At 40.0% G+C, this 19,280-nt stretch overlaps 1 long non-coding RNA gene across 1 annotated transcript in view; it reads right to left on the bottom strand.

The window, feature by feature from the left end:
- LOC108899396 (uncharacterized) overlaps positions 1–15,670 on the bottom strand; it is a 37,886-nt gene extending 22,216 nt beyond the window's left edge. Inside the window, exons 1-2 of the long non-coding RNA XR_001963541.2 lie at positions 15,206–15,670; positions 12,054–12,225 (exon numbers count right to left, since the gene is read on the bottom strand). This is a non-coding gene — a long non-coding RNA (uncharacterized LOC108899396). The remainder of the gene's footprint in view (positions 1–12,053; positions 12,226–15,205) is intronic.
- Between the last annotated feature and the right edge of the window lie 3,610 nt (positions 15,671–19,280).

Below are 19,280 nucleotides of genomic sequence, written 5' to 3'. Positions count from 1 at the left end.
ACAGCATGCACTGGTATTAGAAAATGATGTGTTGAGTAGCGGCTGGAATGTTAATGAACGTACAAAGTATAATGACCTATCTGTCAACCTGCAGCGTGTTTCCTGTGCGGTGCTTCACAGGCAGGAGGTTCAACCAGCATGTTAGGGAAAGTCAGATGCTAGCAGTCAGTTACCTACAATTTTCAACACAGGTCCAGTTCAAATAAGTTCAGAAATGTGTGTGATGATGGAGAAAAAAAAAAAAAACTAGCGGCAACATGGAGACTGGATCAGATTTCACTGTCAGAATAAGACTCCTCCACTCATGTTGGTCAGCGGGACGTGCACAAGTGTATAGATATGAACAAACAGACAAGTGCACACATGCACACACTCACCTCCCTTTTCATTAAGACAGAGGAGTGTGAGCAAACTTTGCTCTTGTAATTGCCCTGCTCTTGCAGACTGTTTGACAGGCAAACAGTGCTGTGGTCTGGCTCTTCAATGTGCCAGAAACTCCTTAACAAGCAGTGATTAACCAGAGGCAAAGCTGTGACAAACCGCAAACTCACTGTCAAGAGCAAAGCACAAAAACCTTTCTTTTATTTTGCCAAGGAGGATAACAGATAGGTAGGGTAGAGAAAATGACCAACTGAGCAACAGAGAGAGGTTAATGCCAGACAAAATTCTTGCTTCTCTCATTGTAGTTTGCACAAGGCTTAACAGGCTAGTTGATGGAGGCTGTTCAGTGGATGATTTCCAGTTCTTACTTTTGCCTTTCTGGAAAAATCTGATGCAAAAAAATAGGCCTTGCAGTCGTAGATTCAAGCTTCATTCTATGCCACTAACAACTAGTTGGATATCAGAGATGAACACTGTTTTTTATGACTTCTGCATCTTTTTACCTGATCTACAGTTCAGCATCACTCTTGAACTTGCTGGGCCTGACTGTGGCAGTTTAAGCCACTGACTATCACTCAGTTAGAGGGAGATCGTACCCATTCACTTAAGTTACACAGTGCAAGAACAGGTGTATGGGGGACGGAGCAGGAATGACTAAGGCACCATTCTCCCTATTAAATGTCAATGTACCATCAAAATGATTTTGCAGCTGTTATTTTAAGGTAAAATAGCTACATAATGTAGCTTTAAGTTCTGATCTGTTGCTTAAAGATAAAATTTCCTTTAGTTGAAAAAAATGAGAATGACATTGAGCTCTCAGTTATATCCAATTATCTGACTTACACAGATAAAACTGGTGGATTATTTATGAAGAAATCTTGCCTTAAGCAAGTTGTTTAACCTTTTCTGACCAGCAAAGATTACCTAAGTATGCCTGCTCTTTTTCAGAGATGCCCTGCTTCACACCTGGGAGCTGCCCAGTACAAACACAGTCCTCTGCTGCTGGCCACTCAGCAGCTCCACTGAAATAACTGGAGCCTTGAGCCTTCGTGTAAGTGCCTTGATCGAGGGCACATGTGCGATAATTGCTGAGGGAGAGCAGAGAGTTGCTCATTTACTTTCCCCGCTCAGATCTTCGCTGCTGGTCAGGGGATCAGAACCAGCGGGCTACTGATCACATATCTTCAGGGCTATTCAAGAGAAAAAGGGCTGTGCTGAGTTTCTAACAGTGGCTTAAAGGACAGAACAGAATCCTGGCAGCATTAAGGGGCATATGGACAGATTATTATTCTTCATAAACTTGATATACTGTAAATGCTCATTACTGCTGAACTTGGAGAGTTGGGTTGTAATTTTCCTTGAGCTTCATAATTTTTGGGTCCGCTTAGAAAAACACTGGTGTAAACACAGTCTGCTATATATCAAGAAATAACCTCTCTTGTTCATCACAGTTATTGCGTATAAACACACACTCCAAATACTGAAAGCAATCCTCAGTGCAGACCACACACAAGGCCCCACTTTGTCATCTGGTGGGGTAACACGGATGACAAAACATTTTTCAGCTTAGATGAGACCCTCTGAAACATGGTCAGACTAACAATATTCACCTCCACTACTATGTGAATTAAAACAATTAGAATTCACCACATATTTATTCCTGCACAGATATTTTGGCCACCATAAAGCAACTTCATTTCAAAAACACAATGTCCACTTTCTATCGTTCCGTCTTTCTTTTATCCATTCCAGTCATAAAAGACGGAAATATTAGCACATTTCCAGGATATATTCACCAGAATTTCTAGGTTAGAACTAAGAGTATTTATAAAGGGTGGTGCAGAAGTTCCTACAGTGATGATAAGAAGAGTAGCTACAGTATATCAGGAAGCTCTGTGTCAGTTCCTCTTCACCATCATTATCTCTCATCTCTTGGCAAACTTGGGCCACATCTATCAAGTCTGCAGCAGCTCTTTACCATCAACACTTGTCTCTGCCCTGCTCCCATTCTACTCTATCTCATCCTCTCTCTCCCCCACCACCACCACCACCAACCCACCCCACCCCACCCCTTGTATCTTTCAAGCCTTTCCCTCTCTCTTCTTTTTCCAGCCCAAGAGAGGAGACACGGCCATAAATCTCAGAGTAGCTAATGAACTGCATTTAACAATAAAATGCACTGGAAATGGAACATTTCATTTACAAGAAGATCAATGGCAGTGACAAACACCCTTCTCGGAGCGACTAGTTAGCGGGATGATGTTCCGCAGGCAATCCAATCAATCACCACACACCGACGCTGAGATCAATCAAAGGGGGAAAAGGAAGGAAGAAAAAGACTTGAAGCTTTTCTCTTTATACTGTATTCATGGTCTTTATTTAAATAGGGCTACTAATCACTCACTGAAAAGTCCACCCTTTTTCTCCTCTTATGTCTTACACTCTATGGATATTCTCTCTGTCTCTTTTTTCTTTATATCCCATTCTGTTTCTCCCTCTTTCTCCCTCTCACCCTCTGAGCACTGGGGAAGGCAGTTGAGAGGCAAGAGGAGGAGAGTGAGTGATAACCATCCGGGGAGTCAAGTGCTCCATCACCGCCATCCCCATCTGCGACCCGACAAGTTCATAATGCCAGGCATCTGCTTTCATTTATAAAGGCCTCACTTAGCCCTCACACACACTCACAGTCACTCCAGCTCTTCTGCTACGCCCTCCCCTCCTCCTCTTGCTTTCTCTCCCGTCACTCTTTTTCTCCCCATCCGGCTGGCTGAGAGGGAGAGTGCCTCTTGTCCTCTTCCTCACCTAATCCTCCTCATCTTTGCCCCCCCTCCTTTCTTCTGCTCAAGCCCTCTCAGGTTTTTTCCCTAGCTTTCCTCCACAGTTACATCTATTTCTTTCCCCTCCAGGTCTCCACCTTCTCCTCTCATCGCCCTCCCACTCGGATGACAGAGAGATGCAAAACTATAAAGCAGCATAGTTGACAGTGAGTAAGAGGGCTATTTTATAATTCTTCATTTCACTTTAATTGGAAAGATTAACAAAATATTTCAGGGGGAAACTTCCAAAAAAGTAAAAAAACTTTTAATCAAACATAATCAAATAACTTCATTTATGTAGGAAATACAGTTGTTAAAATAAAATCAGGAAAATGAACTGTTTCAGTGTTTAACTTACAGTATCATCAATCCATATTAACTTGTGGTCTTATAATATTGTCAATTCTACAACTGCTATACGAAAATATAAAATTGGAAATGTTGAGCTATTTAATGAAGAAACACAATTCTGAGAGTAACAGTAGCAACATTAATATGAGAAAATTAATAATCGATTGATCATTTCAAATGGTGTCAGGTCACAGCTTCTCATATAGGAAGATTTGCAGCTTTTGTCTGTTTAATATTCATTTTAAATTGGGGATTTGCACTGTTGCTTAAATTAAAAAAACATCTGAGGATGTCAACTTGAGATATCAATACTTGTGATTAACATTTTTCATATTCCAAATATTAGTTGCAGCTGTAATGTTTAGTTTTCTGCTCTGTGACAACTTCACCCCAGCTTTCAGTATACAAAGCATGCACACACTGCAGAAGTCTGTGGGCAGATAGGCTTATTATTATTATATGAATAATATGGTCCAACTGCCAACTATCTATTTTAGAGAATACTCTCTAACGACTGTAAATGCACACTACAAAGTGAAAGTTTGAGACATGTGCAACCATTAGGTGGTGCACTTCTCTCACTGTACATGGGAGAGACCTCAGGAGAAGACAAAAAAGAGAGAGAGAGAGGAGAAAAACTTGCTTTGCCCATTATGAAGTAAATTTTCTGAAATGGGTTTTTATCATGAAAAATAAAATGCAACATCTGTTGTAAATATATTTGGATACATTAGTGTGTCCTCTGAGGGCTGCATGGAAATCACAGGCAGTCTGTGTGTGTATGTGTGTGTGCATGCACTCATCTGTGTGTCTCTGTGCGTGCATGCGTGCTTCATTTATGCAATGAAGTGGCCACACACAGTTTTAAGCAAAAAGACAGAACAGAGCATTGAGCTGAAGAGTGGACTTCTCTTTTCCAGAAGGCTTTTGTTAAATACCTCATGAAGTACCTTTGATGGAGTACTTCAGCATTAAACTTCTGTCTGCAGAGGTAAAAAAGGGAGTCAGATCCTGAATGTAAAGAAGCAGAAACTGAGAGTATGTGGCTTATTATAGTCCCAACATGTTCATGAAAAATAAATATAAACACAAAGGCTCAATGCTTTTGACATGAAAACTATCCTGGAATGATCTTCACCAAGCAGGAACGATTTAGTGCAAAAGATTTTCAATCCTTTTGGCTGCACTTCTAAAATACATCCTGTAAATGTCAATAAATGAACTCTGGGTCTCAGTGATGGGATATCTTTAGCTATGACCTGTCTTGGTAACAATGTTTAAATACAAAATAAAAATCAAGCATTATGTTTGAGTTATAGGCTTCTAATGGATCTGTAACACAGTGGTTAGTTGACAAGGTTGTACCAAACGATTATTTGTTTCACTCTTTGGCCTGTGTTATGACTGGCCATTACAGAAAATCCTGTAGAATTATGGCCACATATTCAACACTAGACAAACGGCCGAACCACAGATAACTCCCTGGCATTTTCAGTGTAACCTTTCCTAATCCCGATCACCTTTACATGCTAAATTTTTACATCTATGACCGTAAACTCTTGGTATAACCTTAATTACCCCCCAATTTGATTGTTATTACTCTTGTGAAAACTGGGCTCCCAAAACACTGGCCTGTCCAGAAAGAAATACCCGCAGTATTAGCAACATAACAAGGATAACAGAGCTGGTGTTAATATCGACCTAAGAAAAGCACAAAGCACCACCGCATTCGCTCAGTAAACGTGTCTTCACCTACATGTTTTTAATGCACATTTTTAATTTACGTATTGAGACGAAAATGCAGAAAATGAAACTCAAAATACACTTGACTGAGGTGGAAAACAGCAAAACACTACAAACTGTAATGGAGACAGACATAATGAATGAAAGACATACAGTATATGAAGCTACAATAACCTGTTCTGTGTAATATCTGCATGATCTGCTACTGGCTTCGCTAGCTGCCTAGCACTGGACACTATTCATTATTGTGCGTGTAGATACAGTATTTATTTTGCTATATTTGTTATTATTATATTTTCAACTTATTGCTTATAGGTGTTGTGAAAACGATATGTCATTGTACTTGTACTGTGACAATAAAGCAAGCTATCTATCTATCTATCTATCTATCTATCTGTGTGCCCTCTTCTTCTGGGATGGTTCAATGTCTCCTGACTGGAGAATTAGCATCACAATATCATCACAATAAACTTGTAATATCTGCATAACAGTAGTGGATGTAAACTGTTTCTCATTTCCTTTTTTTTTTAAGATTGTCTAGAAATTCAGCTATACTCACTATATTTTAATAGAAAATTGTCTTGTCACTCATTATGTTCTCCTTTCTGACTAATTGTCTATGAAAACAAGGGAGGGAGAGCTACTTGTATCTGACAGTAATGAAACTCAAAGCAGGTGTTCCTGATGCATGGGTAGGCAAAATATTAGACAATAAAAACTGTCCATGTTAGTCAAAGAAAGTGGTTATTTAGTCTTTTCAATAATGAGCTTAAAAGCCCAGTCAATCAAGGAAAACACGTCCCCAGACCAGAGTCCTGCACGGATCCAAAAAAACCACAAAACTCAGTACTGGAACCAACCTCTTACCTGCATTATCCCTCAATCAAATCTGGACCCGACCCCATACACATACATTTATTAAACACAGGTTACACAGTCACTCACTTTAAAACTCATACAGATTGTATTTATGCAGGGTTTGCTTGGCGACTGGTCTAAGGTTATCTTATGTCCCATTCCCACTTGTTGGTTAAATGCAAACTCAGTCCACATATCCAAAGTGACTGCCCTGTTGCTGCATTCTCAGTCCTGGAATAATGATGAACAAAGGGGTGAAAGGTTGTGTCGTAGGCATTCACCAAAAAAGGTTTAGATATTTTTTAAAAAACTGACCAGGTGCATGACGCTGCCCCTTTTATTTTACTCCACATGTGTTGACTGAAAGCCTTAATGAAGCTGCTGAAATCAAAATTCTCTTCTAGTCTATCACCAGTTAAGTCATCAACAAGAAATTTTGATAATAAGTTGTCAAACTTCACTTATTAAACATTTGCTGGTTCCATCTTCTCAAATGATTTGCTGCATTTCTCTGCTTTACATCAGTGTCATATATTTGGGTTTTGCGCTGTTAATCAGACAAAACACAATCATCTAAGGATGGTGCCTTGAGCTCTGGGAATTAATGATGGATTCTCTCCCCTGTTTTCTGACATTTTATAGATTAACGCATTAATTGATAAATCCAGATAATAATTAAAATATTAACTGAAGATGAAAATAGTCATTAATTGCAGCTCTACAATTATTACATTTTTAATGGAATCATTATTTTTGACATGTCCATCAGGACATGTTGGCTCATACTTTGCTTTTTACAACTTATCATATCATATAAAAAGTTGTTCGTGTTTTTTATCTTTCAAAGGCTCTGCTGTAGGCATTTACCAGGGGCTAAGCGTCCTTGTGACAGTGTTGTTGACAGTTGACAGCTCCCTCCCTGCGTGCTACTGTCTCCCCCCAGCTGCTTGGCTCTAACGCTAATGGTCGTCCTCAGTAGGAGCTGGTGGGTCGCGGGTGCCTTTGCCGTCATCATTAAGCACCATTGGTTTAATGAACGCGGCGTTTAGGAGTGCTTGGACCTTCATGCTCTGCCGCCTCATTAAGTGGAAAGCAAACTAATATGGGGAGCAACCTAGAGCTCACCTCTAGAGATGAGGGGGAGAGAGAGAGCGAGAGGGGAAACACACAGACACACACAAACTAAAACACAGCGTCTGAAGGGGGCCTTTTGATTGAAAGGGCTTCAACAAAGTTGTAAAAGATAAGGGAACAGTGGTTGTTGCAGCTTTGAAAGTGCAGTAGCAGTTAAGGCAGCAACACTGTCAGTGGTAATAGTAACGCCATCACTATCACTAGTAGAAATTCCAGTAACATTAGCTAAAATGTTAATGGAAGTATCAGAACCTCGAGTTTTAGGATAAAATAAAAGTATTGTGTGTGTTTGTGGGACAGGTGAGAAGTGAGTAAATTTAAGTAAACAGGCACTCCTCTGACAGAATGCAGATTTTCCACGTAACAAGACAGACTGCTCATCTAGATTTTTAAAGGTTACACTACTGCACAGTATATAATAGTATATCATATTAAATTACCACTTGGGTTGGGCAATGACTGGCAGTCATGAGCCCAGGGTCATGTCCTAACATTCACCTTATGTAGCAAAAAAGGTCATAACTCAACATAACTCAAGAAATATTTGTCAGACTTCTGCTTCAAATTATTTGCTCTTTATGTCTATACATTGTTTTAGGCTTTCAATCTATTAAGAACACACCACCTTGATTATAATCAGTTGTAGGGATAAACTTTTCTCCTGATTGTAGTCAACCAAAAAAGTATCACCTCACCGCCAGTGCATAAAAGAGAAATTATAACAGCGACTCAATGTGAACTGTATTTAAACAAACTTGAATAAATCCAAACCTGTTCTTTAACCAGTGGTGAGGTCGGTTTCAGAGTTTACTGTTTAAGGTGTTGTGTTATACAACCTGCCAACCAATCAAAGGCTAGCATTTTCCCATGGCCAATACATGGAACTATTCTAGTCTCATGAGGTTAATCTAAATCTGAATAGCACTATCCTGAATAAACTATGGTTTTAAAATATAAACTATAGAATAAACCTGCAAAGTACCAGCCTACATACAACATTCAAAATCCATACAGAGCACCCTGATTTCAGTCATGACCCAGTTTCAGTCTCAAGTCTTTGGCTTTCAGAGGAGCTGTGAATGAGGGAGACTTCTCAACCTGCCGCCCACTCCCTCAGGTGGCTGTGCCAAAATCTGCCCACACCTTGCCATCCATCCTGCCATTTTGTCCATCCACACATCCCCTCCTGCCCCTCCTCTTCCTGCCTGCTCTTCTTTCCTCATCTCCTGGTCCCCAGGGTGGGCCTGGGAGGAAATAATTCCCTCTCTATACAGGAACAATTAAGGGCTCGGCTCAGGGCTTTATGGTCAGAGGAGCAGCTGCTTTTTGCCATTTCTGGGTCCATAACTGTCTGAAATGACAACGTGGGGGGTAGAGGAGCATCCTGTGCCCCTCCTCCTGATCCTATACAAGAACCATAATTCTTTTCTGCCTATTCAGCATATATCACACACACGTTAGTAAGACAACTATAAACAGATAACATCACAAGGTATTTGATGTCTGTGTGACAGATTGGAGTTGCAGGCAGGCTATAAACATTTCTTGCAGGCAGATGCTGAGGAGACCCAAATAATTAGGATGGTTCAGTTAACCTGAGTGGGCAGAGCTGAGGAACCATAATTTTTCTAACAGACTTAAGTCCAGAGAAGGAAGCAACAGGAAAGAAAGGGAAAAGCAAAACTATGTCCAATGCCAAAAATCTGTACTAAGACCAGAAGTAAAAGACCTAGCCCAAATCAACAAAAAGACAAATGAGTTATTCGCTCAGTAAAACTTGGTTGATTACTGTCCTAAATTGGCCATGGTAAGAACATTACGAAGCCGTACTGACCTTGGAACAGCTGCATTCTTAAAAAAATAATTTAAAAAAACACTTTTTTCCTAGCTCCACATGTTTATATTTAACTCAACTCGCTCCAGAGAGATGTTTGTACAAAGATTCAAACTCTGAGACTGGTGAGGTGTGTGGGCTTCTGTGCTCAAATGTGCATGTGTGTAAGTGTCTTTGCATACATGTAGGCTATGTGCCTGTGTATGACAGAGTGAGAGAATGATAGGAAAAGAGAGCGAGTTGTGAAAAAGAGAACTGAATGAGTGGGAAGTGGGGGAGTGAAAAAATAGCGTGGTCTTTGGCTGTGTCATCTGAAGTGTTGATAAGCGATACTGAGGGAGGTGTGAATGGTGTTAACAGGGTACCCTAGAGAGGCTAATTGCTTAAATGGAGAGTCTAGTCATTATGGAGACCCTCGGAGTGATTAGAGAAAACAGTGAAATGATAATAGTGATTCTGCCGACCTCATCCAACTTTAAAAAAATACTTCAAGACTCTGCTCAACAGCACTCGGAAAAAATAAGTATTTATAAACAAGTAAGGTAATACAAATACCAAGGGAACAGGCGAAGGACTTTCATTTTGAAATTCACCTTTAATACAATTTATTTACACTGGAAAACCAGAGAAGACTCTGACAAGTGAGGCGACATAAAACTGAATCCTATGTGCAGAAATATAATAAATGAATACTACGAATAAAAAATAACTACCATATACTATTAACAGGTATATTTATGGATTTTTTGCCCTACTTTCTCTAGTCTATTAACAGATTGATTGATAAGTTAATTTTTCAACGTGTAAGAATAAGAATTTTGGAGCAATTAAAAGAAATTAGAATGAAAATGAAGGGTAATACAGCTTCAAGTATCTGAGCACTGCTTTTCTATTCAACAGAGAACAGTGGTCGAAACAGGAGCTTATTTTCATCATAGATCAATGCCATGACCACTGATGCAGTAACACACCACAGCACACTTAAACCTTATTTATTCCCTTTGCCTATCTATGATTACTCTTTGCTATCCCACTGATAATCTCCATTTCTGTATCTCCTCGGTCAGCTCATTATTTTTCAGATGGAGGTCACGCAGCTCAAGGAAAGACATCTTCATTAGGACTTGCCCAGAAAAGTTGGATCTCTCTCTAGGACTGTTTTGGCAGAGGGAGCCCAGACGACCGGAATAGCCCTCTAATGCTACAGATGTCCTATTGATTGACTCGCTGTCAGAATCAATAAAGTTGGGTTTTCAAAATGCCTGGGCTATCACTGAGATGTTAAGGTTGCTCCTGGATAAACAGGGAGATTTATGGGCCAAACAGCGGAGCAAATTGCTGAATGGTAAATCACAGGCCACAGGACGCTATAAAGAGGAGTGGTTGAGGAGTTCTCATTAAATCTCGAAGGTCTGATATCCCTAACTGTAATACAGATCTATGATTTTATAAATTATAATCCTTTTTTTAATCTCAGTTCCAGCTGATTGTTATGAGTACAGAAAACAAGCGTGCAGCTGTTATTATCAGAGGTGTGAATCTTCATTGGCCTCAGTTCAATTATGATTTAACTGTTGACAATTCCTCTGCATAACAATTCTCTGACTCCATTATCTGAGCTTTGGTTTTGCTGTAGAGTGCAGGTATAACTGTTTCTATAAAATAGGACGGGAGATTATACTGTGGCTCCAGGGTCTTTAGCAGGTGGCAAATCCCGGGGTTCTCTAAAACTGAATAGGCTACAACAGATTGGGTGGTTTTCTTCATTCTCTCAGAGCTGGACAACAATGTTGACAACCCCTCTTCAATTCTTGGTGAATTAGCTGGGCCCACTGTACACTGTATGGTTGCAGACATTAGCTCAGGGTGAAAATGGCTAACATGATTTCTTTAATTTGTTGTATTACCAAAGTACTGAATTTCTTTGCTGCAGATTTTTGCTGGTGATCTCTGCCTCCCTCCACCATATCTCCCAGTATCTAAAAGTAACATTAGCCTAATGTTATCTCACAATTACACGCAAGAAAGCAATGTTGTAATGTGACATAACATGACATAATATAGCCAAGGCTGGAAAATCAACAATCAACATCAGTAGGCTATTATTTTTTTGTAAGATGAAAACTCCTGGTTATATTCTGTCACTGTATTTATGCATACGTCTGCAGAATCAGTAAATCTCCACATCTTTAGCAGCTCTGACTCGTTGACCACTCTTTTCCCACAGATAAAAGCAACAATTCTGCCTCTACACTACAGCAAACCGGTTCACGAATTTACAGCCACCACTACTACTGTACGAAAACTGCTGAGAAAGCAAGAGCCTGGCCCCACAAAGGGTTAACACTCATTGTTCAGACTCAGTGGGGCATGTGGCCTCATTCAGCTACCTGAAATGCCCCCACCACGCCCCAAAAACTACTCACAGCCAAGGTCCCCATGACAGGCAAGTCACTGTATTCATTAATTATCAACTCCATTTTTCACCGTGAAACTGTAAACAAGATGGGGAAATGGGGAGCTAGAGAGTGATTAGCGAGGGAAAGGAGGCTGAAGGAATGAGAAAGTAAGGGCAGAGGTAGAAAAAAGGGAGCATGAGGCAGAAGAAAGGGGTAAAAGGTGAATGAAAATGCCATTGGGCAGAGAGGAGGACCAAATATGGGAGATAAGGAAGGGAAAGTGACACATTTTGTGCAAGGCTTGTATTTTCTTTTTTTCCAAGCAAGGGATGTTGCAGAGGCATCCCAGTGCCTGTTCCCCTCCTAATTATTCCAATTATCATGGCACACTATGAAAACGTGATTAATAACACAGAGGATATTGTTGTGGCAATTAGCCATATGGTGGTGGGACTCTGCTCTGTCACGATTTTGCCATTAGCATCTACTTCTGTTTGTCAGAGGCGTGCAGCCATGACAAGCTCAAGTTCTGCTCACCTTGCACTCCCCACTGAGAGGCACACACTGCTGGTGGTGGTGGTGAAGGGCGGGGGGGGGCTGGGTATTCCTCCTGGCTTCTCGCATGAGTGAATTTTTTATGTGACATCCGGTCGGACTGGGGACAAAGTGTCAACTGGCGTCTGGGATGGCCCATCAAACTCTGGTGCTCCTGGGAAACAGTGGGGGGAAGGAGAGGAGGGAGGGGGCATGAGACAAGAAGAATTATTTGTGCTTGTTTGTTATGCAAACATAGACAAAATGTATTGATGCGTATGCGAGCAAGCCCTCTTTCTGCTCCTCCATGTCTACATATATATTTATGTATATTACCCTCAAACAAAATACACACTCACACATGAATGTGTACAGATGACTGACATGCAAACACACACTAGGTCACGGCCAGTCAAACGAGTCGAGTTGACTCTGAGCCCGTCTCCACGGTAAGCAGTTTTTAAAAGCGAGAGCCCCCTTGTTAAGACCTGTTGGTATTCTCCAGATGGCAATAAAAATGCATGAGGTCTGCTGGAACCGTGGAGAAGAGCTCAGCCACTTAAGTAGGAAAAACAAAACCTCAGAGAGACAGAAAAAAAACAGGTAGAGTGTGTCGCCAAGCTGATCCTCCAAGGACTGAGGAGAGAGCTTCAGATGAGTGCAGCGCCACTACGGCTGCTGGTGTGCGCTTCCGAGAACTGAGGATGTGCATCTTGTTATCTATCTTATCAACTTAAGATGTGTCATCTTGTTATGCCACACAAGCTGGCATTTGACTGTCAAGAGTAATGCTCTGCGGATATTTGAATATCATTTCAGCGAGGCCAAAGTAAGAATGATGAACAGGGTGCAGTGTTACAAACTTTGGAACAAAATAAATAAGATTTGACTCTAAACAAGTTAGCCCCTGTTTGAAGAAAGTGACACCCTTAATTGAAACAAAATGTGTGACAGAAAAATTCTAGCACTTTATAAAGTTCAGGGAAAAGGCTGATACAATAAGTTTTAGCTGGACAAAAAAAACTAAAACCTCCACACTACAAACTGGATTCAGATTTCTGAATTGTCAGAGCTGCTTTCATTATATTTGTGCACATATTTAAAGGTACTGAAGGACAAGTAAATGGGAGTTCAACTGGATAATTATATTGCTACTCATATGAGTACAGTATATACATTATAATTTATACATACACTTTTCCAGTTTAGCACATAACAAACTTCTTATGTGTTAAACATACAACGAGGCAAATAGAAAACAAAATTAATCTGATATGATTAATGAATAGCAACCTGGATCCTGCATAAAGAGTGGTACTACAGTATTTCAATAACTCCAACATATCCAAGCATTTCAAATATCATTACTGTTTTACATGTACTGTACAGTCACTCCTCTGTTGTTAATAACAGCACTGATTTGGTTCTTTAATTATAGGGAAATTTGAAAAGGGTTGACTTACTTATAAAATACTCAGCACGGGAGCTGAACATGAACCAGAAACTGAATAAACTGTCACTGTCACTTTTTTTAAGAAAACTTTTTGAGAGCAGCACTGCTGTAGTAAGTGGACATTACTTTTCTTTTTTCCTCATTTAAGCAAATTAAAGTCATAATTACATTTGTGCAGCACTGAAACGTTCCAAATTTTATGAAACAAGCTGACACACAGAGACATCAGGACCTCGATTACATTCAAAGCAGCGGTATGATGTCTGTATGAAAGGCAGTAGCTTACACTATGTATTACACGCTGATCCTCCCTGTCATTGTATGTCTTCTCAGAAATTTCTTAGTGGTTTTGTCGGGCTACGGCACAACCGCCAAACTACAGTAACAAACAGAAAGAAGAAAGGGAACGAGGAAGGAGTACCTGACAGCAGCATGGAGGGCCACATTATCTCAGGGCCTTAATATGGGCTGTGGAGTGCAGCTGAAGAGGAGGGATATGGGACTTTTCATAGCCATAATTAAAACAGCAAGATAGATTCAGTAATTGAATGAAAAATCAGGATCTGAGCAACATCTGTGCCAACCACATAAATCATTTCAACGAGAGGCTTGAAATGCCATAAAACCCGTGTGACTAGGAGTCAGAGAGCCTGTCAAACCCATCTCAGGGCAGCGTGGATGACAAGATAACAGACATTAGACCTGCCACTTTAATTCACTATTCTAAATAAACTGGTGGGACTTAAAAAAACAAACAAAAAAAAAACAAGCTGAGCACATGACCAGAATGTCACTATACAGAGATTAAGACATGACATGAATGAGACCCCACAACGTAAACTCAAACTTGAATGTTTTTGTTTTATTTTTTCTTCAGTGATTATTGTGCTTTTCAAACAGAGCTTAAATGACTCACATAGTAAAGGGCAGGACCTCATGTATAATGGAACGCACAGGGAAGATGGAGGTAGATGATCAACTAGCACTGGGGCATAGTACAAACAGGGTCACATACGCTGCTTTTGCCAAAACCACATCAAAAATGAATGAAAAGGTCACTGCACTGTCTGCATTATTTCCTGATTTGCAGGTGCAACAAGACATCAATGATCACAACATAAACCACAAACTGCCAAACGTGAGAAAAGAACGTAGGCACTTATTGCTGTGAGTTTCAAACCAGCATAGTGCACCATCACATCTGTACTGTGATGGGACAGAGGTGTGAACTGTTTGTGTTAAATCAACAACTCACAATGCAGAGTGGCAATTAGGTTTCCCCCCCCCTTTTTGATTCAATTACATTTCTGTTTTATAGCCACATTTCAATCCAGTAGCTGATACCTATATTTTAGAATCATAAATAAACACAGTATTCTGCCTTTAACATTATATATATTGTCTTATTCTACGAATTGTGAGATAACAGTGGTGGAAAATAACAAAATACAATTTTTAGTTACCTCTACTTTGAGTATTTCCATTTTCTGCTACTTTATACTTCTACTCCACTACATCTCAGAGGTGAATATTCACAAGCTACCTTAGCAGTATGTAAAGTAAATAACAGTAGTAAATGCAACATTTACGTGTACGTGTAAATGTACACATGAATGCATCAGTAATTATGATCCAATAACATTATATATATTATTTTGAATGTATCTACGTAATTAAGAAGTGAACTGTTTTGGTCATTTACCTCTCTCATCTCTTCTCCATGTAGCCAACCAGTTAGCTTCACAGTGGGACTGTTAGCCTCCTCTTCATATCTTCATATCTTTTTAGGATGTACTTGTCAGGGCAAAACTGACGACTCTAGATAGTTTTCTTTCAGCGTGTCACAGCACAAAATCTTCTACTACGCCATACGGTTGTACTTGTAATCTTCAGACAGACATCGGGAAATAGTTTTAGCATTAAAGACTGTACGCTAACGTCTGTCTTGTCACTTTAGCAGGTGTTTTGGTTAAAAATAAATGTAAATAATTCGATTATAGATTGTGTAAATGTGATTTTGCGCACTTTACACGCTGTATTTGACCTTTACTACCACTAAAATCTACCTGTCCTATTTGTTTTTCTTCGATAAGCTAAAATGTTGCTGTATCTTGTATTTCAGTCCCTGGTCCCCGGGAGCACTACAGACCTCCCGCGACTTCTCTCCGTCCGCCATGTTGTTAAGGAAACAAACTTCGTCACTTCCGGTAGGGTGGCCCGGAAAATAAGAGCCTTCATTTTTTAATTTTATTTTTTAAAAATTCATTCATGAAATATAATCACAGAACGAGCGACCAAGGAGAGCCCATGACAGTTTAGCTGTATTTGTAATAAATATCACGTTTTTAAATTACTGATTTGATTCAATTAATTTCATATTTATTATGGCTTAAGATTGAGAGAAACCAACCATTATTTATTTCGGCAAAATCACTGTGCTCACTTTGAATTTACTTAGGATCAATGCATCTATGTCATTACAGCTTTACCTGGACTCACAATGTATTAAAACCCAGTGTGAACTGTGTTGAATGATCTCTGATGGGATTAGACACTGTACACTGACACAGTATTGATGTTTACACTCTCTTAATTAAGTTAGGGGGCAGTTTTGTCTCTTTATCCTGTAATTTGCACAATTAAATAAGTGATGTTTAGGTGAGATACTAAGTCTTAGTGAAGTTTGTTCACTTGCCAAAGCATTGCATTCCAGTTCATGGTGTATTGTGGTAATTCTTCTCAGAGATAGACCTCAGTATAGTATCTACCAGTGCCTCATGTCCAGTTGTGATATGTCCTTGTGACAGATGTTTCCAGGCCAGATGTTCCAGTGCCGTTTAATTCAGAACCATTTGCATCAATTTTTTAAAAGGCTGGAGTTCTCAGAAATCAAGCCACGTGGAAATTAGTTGTCTCAAGATGACTTGTAACTTCAATAGTAGACAGTAATGTGCTTTATTTTCATGCCAACAACTATTTTGTAGGAGTACTGTAGGTGTCAATCTTTTCAAATGGTGGATATCTCATTCTGGGATCATTCTCTCTCATCTGAGACTTGTGGCTGACTCAGACTTAAATCTGAGATCCACCTCCCCACACTAATCTCATTTCCTTTATAAGAGTCTGGGATTTCATATATATCCTTATTTTCATTCTGCTGTCCCACCTGGCCGCAAAGAAAGTTCCTAAACCGCAGTTTCCTTCAGTTAAACAGTAAATGTGTGATCTGAAGTAGGAGAAAACCCACTTAGCTCGGTGTTGTAGCAGTGGGTGGCTTCAAAGGCAGTCCCTTGATGTTTTAGAGACGGTTTCACCTGAGACAAAGTGCAACCTTCATTAATAAAAGATTCCTCACCCCCCAGAGCAATGTAAGACTCATTTAAAGTCCTCCCTCAGCTCAACAGGGACACTCTACTCACAGGGAGATACGGTGACTACACAGGGAAACTGGGATTTAGACTCATATTAAGAGTTTTACTTCAAAATTAAATAGTGTTTTAAAAAAGCCTGACACCTACTCTAACAAAAATGTTTCATTGTCATTTTGAGTTAATGAAAAGCTACATGAGTTTGTTTGTCTCAAACTTTGCACAGAGTTGTAATTTCCCAGACATATTTCTGCAGATATCATGTAGCTCTTTGTGATCAAGACCTCAGTCACACACGCTAATATACTTGAAAGGCATGCTCTCTGGGTAGACATGATCCCTCCTCTAATTATTCAATAATCTAATGACACAATTGGTCATGGTGAGCAACACCACGCGCTGACACCAGATGGTGGCTTTTGCGATGAAACCCCCCCACACACCCTCTGTGCATCCTCATTTCAGTTCAAGTCAGGGAGAGGCCTCGTCTGTGCTCATCAACTTGCCAAAGATGATTTGAGGAATTCATTAATTTTGGAATCAGAAATCACCACCTTACTGTTTCGTGCCCACAGAATTGGCAGACAGAATATGTGTGAATGGTTTTATTTTGTCAACTGAGATCGTCGGGGGAGTCATTTGTTGCAGCGTTTGTGCTATCAATCATTTTGAAGCAGCAGGTGTACTTCATGTCAGGTCTCGTTTTGGAGTGAAACCTGTCATCTGTAGAAGTAAGGGCTGTTTTCAGGCCTTACAACATGCATCGACTGCTCTCGCTGCAGTTTCAGGGACTGAGTGATGTGATGACCTTGATCTGAGGCAGCCACCTCGAGGCTGCTCCGGGGCAGAGGGACAGAACGTCAGGAAAGGTTTGTGCAAGACATCGTTACTGCAGGAATGTGTGCGAGTGTGAGTGGGTGTACGGGTGTGTCAGGGGAAAGGTACATATTAATAACCTTTGCTGCATGGCTTTTACTTGCTCATACTTGTGGGCCTGTCCTCGTGCTGCATATTTAGTCATTTCTAAAGATACACTTGGCACCTCAGAACATCAGTGCCGGCAAATTGGCAGAACAAAACACACAAATGCTTTGATTTGATGTTCAGCTGGACAGAACATGAACAAGTCAACACAAGTCCACACTATTAATACTACTAATTATACTCACTATACAGCAATATTTAGTTAGTATACATTGTTAGTAATAATGTACCACTATCAGACTTCAATTAAAACTGTGGCTATATTAAACTTCCCAAATAAGCCAAATGTCTTTTTTTTAAATCACATGTATTCAGTTTTCCAAGGTCTTCTGGGGCTGTCTTAACATCATTCACAATTAATTTTTATTTAATTTTTTTTGCAGCTGTGAGCTCAGGAGCTACTCTGATTCCTTTGTGCAGTGTTTATCAACAACACACTCAAAAATCAAGCATGTTTTGTATGCATACTGACTTTTAGTGAGTGTACTTAATTTTGTCACCATGACAGCATGAATGCATGGCATACTCAAGACCTGCTTGGAGTTAGTATGTAATGTGGAAATGGGACACCACTTGTGGTTGTAGGATACCAAAGGAGAAGAGGAAGCAAACACATTAGTACACTCTACCTTTTCTTGACAGAGCACTTGGTCTCTGCTGTGGCAGTCTTTCTTTCCTGCTACAATAAGAAACATACCAGGCACCAGAAGTTCATTTGGACTAATAGGTTAAATCCACAGGGTCACATTTAAGTGAGATGAGACATCCCTCTCTATTGGAGTCCCTTATGTTAAGTTAGTGGTTAACTATACATAAGAATCTTACCCAGCACAGATTTAAGGGGTCAGGAAAACGTTAAATGCACTCGTAGACTGTGGAGAGCAAATCTTGTGTATGAGCTAAAAAATATTTGCATGGTGAAGATAAACTCGCTTTATAACTGCACAGGGAGTCAAGAATGCTGTCCAGGATGTAGGCAGACATGTTTCCTTATCAACGCTCAAGAGAAGACTTCATGACCGTAACTTCAGATTCACCACAAGATGCAAACCTCTGGTGAGCCTCAAAAACACAGAGGCCAGGTTTGAGTTCACAACAATACAAAGACAAAAAGAAAACCAGTAGAGCTCTGGAACAAAGTTCTACAGAATTCAAACCAACCTGAAAATGATGGAAATAGGAAAATGTGAAGTGGTTCTGTTATGGTCTGAGCATGTATGGCTGCCACTGGAGCTGGAACACTGGCATTTATTGATAGTTTCACCACTGACAGAAGTAACAGGATGAATGCAGAGGTCTACAGGAGCATACTGTTTACTCAGACTCAGCCAAATACATCAAAACTCATTGGACGACGTTTCAATGTTCAGCAAGACAAAACATCGCTTTGGCCCAAAAAAATAAACCAAAAAAACAAAGAGCTTT

Source organism: Lates calcarifer, linkage group LG15, assembly GCF_001640805.2.
Source record: "Lates calcarifer isolate ASB-BC8 linkage group LG15, TLL_Latcal_v3, whole genome shotgun sequence".
Taxonomy (NCBI): domain Eukaryota; kingdom Metazoa; phylum Chordata; class Actinopteri; family Centropomidae; genus Lates; species Lates calcarifer.
The sequence above is the reverse complement of the archived record's forward strand: the minus strand, read 5'-3'. Positions and strand labels throughout refer to the sequence as shown.